This window comes from Schistocerca americana, chromosome 8 (genome assembly GCF_021461395.2).
Source record: "Schistocerca americana isolate TAMUIC-IGC-003095 chromosome 8, iqSchAmer2.1, whole genome shotgun sequence".
Taxonomy (NCBI): Eukaryota; Metazoa; Arthropoda; class Insecta; order Orthoptera; family Acrididae; genus Schistocerca; species Schistocerca americana.
The window spans coordinates 92,829,496-92,833,955 of NC_060126.1; the positions used below are offsets into that span (position 1 = coordinate 92,829,496).

The following is a 4,460-nucleotide window of genomic DNA, read 5'->3' on the forward strand; positions in this document are numbered from 1 at the left end:
ACTCAGAAAAGTTGTCCTATCCTTCGCGGAACTACTGGGCCCCTAAATGTCACTGGGGTAAATGCCAAGATGTTGATAAATATGGTTTCCCTCCTCTCACCTGCAAACCGAAACGTTCTTAGGTGTGATTTCGAGAAATGCCGGGAGGACTGACCCAGTGAGCAATACCAAAATACCTGCCTGACCACCGCCCCATCCCAAACATGGATGAGCTTGCAGACTGGGGTTTCTGTCAGAGTGCAGCCCTCTTGAAGTGTTCCTATTGGTTCCTGCCAGATAAGTGGATGGGTGCTTGAGAACTCAAATGGCAATCCCTGGAGGTAAGGCGAGAAACACAATCGAGAGAATTTAGAGTACCGACATTTGAAGCTGACTGCAGAAGTATTCAACTCCTGCCAACACTGAATTCGCATAAAGATCACAAAGACTGACAACGAGAAATGAGCATTCATACGGAGGCCTGTATTCATTCATTTCTTCCATGTCGCTATATCTGCAATTAGAATAGGAAAAGAAATGACAAGCAATGTACAGGGTACCTTCCACCAGGCACCATAGATGACTTGCGAAGTATGCATATAGATGTAGTTGTCCCTTATTTATCGAGAAAACGAAAGACGGAACTTCTAGTGCTGATTGTCTCTCAATAAAAATCTTCGTATCAGCCCCTAACTGCAGTCACATCGTGAGACGTGTGTTAGAGGCTTTTTTATGGAGCATACATCCATAATACGAATCTAATGGTCACATAGCTTGCAATACACTATCCACTAAATCATTTACATCGGTGCAGCAACCTCATAACTCCACGCACAATTCAGAGCTACTGCAAGATTAGGGGATATTCGTGACTTAAACACAGCACTACCCACTTTCTACTCCCACTTATTGCTCAACAGCGGATCGACCATGATGCTGTATTCTACCCCTGCGTAGTGCACATGTGCAAAGTGATGGTCATTTATTCAGAAGCAAATCAATTACTAACACGCTTATACAACTATCGTACATCGAGAGCCAATTAACAAATAGTTACAAACCAGATCAAATCGTCATTGTTTTTTTCCAGCAACAGCTGCCATGTAAGTACCTCTTCCACCTAAATCGGAATTGTAGCACAACGGTCTCTAAGTGAAAGAGCGGCGGGATTTGCTGTAACTCGGCTCCTACAAATTCACATCTTAGTGTATCGACGACACACCCCTTAAAAATCCATGCAGATGAATTTGAGCTTGACATATTCTTCCGCTTTATCTCCACAACTTGCAAGTTCTTAGTGTTTGCATTTCTTCCCTCAAGATTCCCAAAAAAAAAAGTAACCGAACCTGACATGTGCATTCTATTCCAGCTCCCTCCAGATGCTTACTGCTAGGCGTATTTTATCGGCAGTTAACGATTCCGAAGACAGTGTACGGGATTTCTAGTCCTATTAACGTGCAAGAGATTTTTGTTACGTTCAGGTCAGCTGCCAGCTGCACAAAAAGTCGTCCAACTTGCAGATACCTCCATTACCTACGAACATCCCCAGCTAAAAGAAATAAACTGCAAGCGTCTGTAAATTGCGTGGTCGAGCGTTCATAGAACCAGTATTATCGATTACCCATCTGTCCCAATCTTACACGCTGAGTAAAAATTTGCCTATATACTTGCATGTATACCCTCAACCACCTCTAAATTTCTGGGAGAAATATGTCAACTCTCCCCAATATTTTTTTCACTCGTGTATTCGAATGCAGTATGCCCACCTGTACGATGCTAGCTGCATCTGCATGACGCTTATGCTTCGCAGACCATCGACCTAACATGAACAGATGTCCGCTCAAACGACTGGTAGATAGCGACTTTGTTGTGTTGACCTGTCGAATCGACGTTGCTATTCACCAGTACACATCATTTCACCGTAAACGTGTCTATGTTTGTTAATGTCGGTGTAGCAGCTGACTTTGACTTCAGAGGTATTGAGGAAATTGTGACTGTATAGTGAGGCATGAAGGAGGGGCTATTTCACATACATTGAGGGAAACTATGCGTCAATGTGACATATATATCGAGGGCAGTTGGCGGCTAAGCGGGTCATGTTCTGAGCCAGGATTCATGTCTTCGGCAGTAGCAGTGTTATGCACCAAGATGTATTGTGCTTGGTATTGATGCGCAAAAATTAACTGCTTAGGAGTCATCACAGGAAGTATTTCTAAAGCAACGAAATTCTGTGAACACACATGGTCTGCAGATGTGGAATGTGCTACAGTGGAGCGAGAGTAGAATTGTGGAACAGTATTCCTTCAGATATTGGGAGGGCTGAGATGGACATGTACTGTTCGTTATTTCGATCACTCAGTTACTTTAAGATCAACAAAAGTTCATTCAAGATGGTATACGTACTCTAACAGGTTTTGCTTGCAATAAATTTGGAATTTAAAGCACATAAAAATTCGCAAAAATTGCAAAATATGTCGCATAGCTTCGAAACATCAGTCAATGTAATTTATGTACAGTGTTTGTTCTGTGTGTGGATCTCTCTACCACCATTAATAAATGTTCTGTTAAAGCTACAGTCTTCCATTCCATGTACATGCTCATAAACTCCAGTCTGATTTCGATGCTTACGACGAACATACAGTCCATCCAAAGTAGCAATGGCATCAGATGTCTGTAACACAGCTACCAAAGGTGTGTCAGGGCTTTTTAAGTAAAATGATGATGCATATGCTGCTCAATCCTACAATTAACAAATGATTTATTATAACTACAGTCTTCCATTTCATAGACAGGCATCTTGATGCTATTCTAGTTTGGAATGCAGCTAGCTCAGGAAGAAAAGAATACCCTTCAGCACTACAGTGGTGTTAGATGAATGTAACTTCATCTCAGAACGTTTGTCAGGACTATTTATACACAGTGATGCTATGTGTGGTGATCCCTTCCACCATTTACAAATGTTCCATTAAAATTAGAGTCTTCCATCTCATATACAGGCATATAGACTGTATTCTAATTTCAAAATGCAATTTTTCTAAGAAAAATACACACTAATGCAACAGTGCACTGGAATCAGAAGCGTGTAATATTGGTCCCAAACAACTGTCAGGGCTATTTATGAACCGTGATATTGTGTGGTACTTCTCTTCTGTAATTCACTAACGAGCAATTAAACATTTATAGGAGAAAGTTTTTGTCAAACTTTGAAAAATAATACGTTTATTACATTCCTTATTACTAATATACGAATTTAATAATCTTAGAAGTGTTTTATGTTTTATTTTCCTTGGGACTGAGAGTAAAATATAGGTGCCTGAATTACAGACCACTGTCCATCTTGCGTGGGGTTTCGACTACTGTGGATGGTGGCCATTTAAAAGACCGCTTTCTTATGTCACAAAAACGCGAACAAAGAAACATGTCATTTCGAATGCAATGACGATACAATAAATTAATAAATTTGCTCAATTTCAAAAATGGAACTCATTACAATATTCAAACAAGATAACAGATCTAAACACAATGAAATATTACAAATTGCAGGGCCACACATTTTCTATAGAATGAAATGGGTGAAGAAAAGAAGGCTCTTTTGTACTACAGTGAGCGCACGCTTTGCTCATAACCTCGCATGAAAAATGTACCCCTTCATTCGTCACTATCTGTGGTTAAACGTTTCGGACATTTTTTCCATAAACTTTGCACTTGGGGTTGTCTGTGTTCCATCTTTCTTCTTGGTAGTAACATCTCCAGCTATTCCATTGGCCAAGATACTTCCTAATTTTAGGTGTGGCATTGGATTTCAATTATACTTGCCATCAAACTTGATTTTGTACCTCTGTCTCTCCATTTTGATATGGAAATATCAGGTTCCATAGTACAGCCATCCTGTCCTTATCTCATCTGCTTGTCTGCCTTCGGTAAGATTTTAGGAAAATATCTACTATTTTGGAGCATTTTTCCACAGCCAAATGCTTCTCTAATTAATAATTTTGAAAGAAATGGTAGATTCGTAATTGTCTGTAAAAAATATGCAATACCCAACAACTGGAATAGTTTTTACAGGAAGCCAACGACCTTACCGCAGTGGTAACACTGGTTCCCGTCAGATCACCGAAGTTAAGCGCTGTCGGGCTGGGCTAGAACTGGATGGGTGACCATCCAGTCTGCCGATCGCTGTTGGCAAGCGAGGTGCACTCAGCCCTTGTGAGGCAAACTTAGGAGTTACTTGATTGAGAAGCAGCGGCTCCGGCCTCGGAAACTGACATATGGCCGGAAGAGCGGTGTGCTGACCACATGCCCCTCCCCTCCATATCTGCACCCAGTGACGCCTATGCACTGAGGATGACACAGCGGTCGGTCGGTACCGCTAGGCCTTCATGGCCCGTTCGGGAGGAGTTTTTTTTACAGCGACAACTTTCTCTCCTAGGGGCCCTCCTTCCTTAAGTGAGAAATGCCTACATAAACCTGAAAGTTAACAC

The 4,460-nt window shown here is 41.4% G+C and overlaps 1 pseudogene; it reads left to right on the forward strand.

Moving 5' to 3' along the window:
• The first annotated feature begins 4,047 nt into the window (after window positions 1–4,047).
• LOC124546298 lies at window positions 4,048–4,164 on the forward strand (annotated as a pseudogene).
• Window positions 4,165–4,460: the final 296 nt, after the last annotated feature.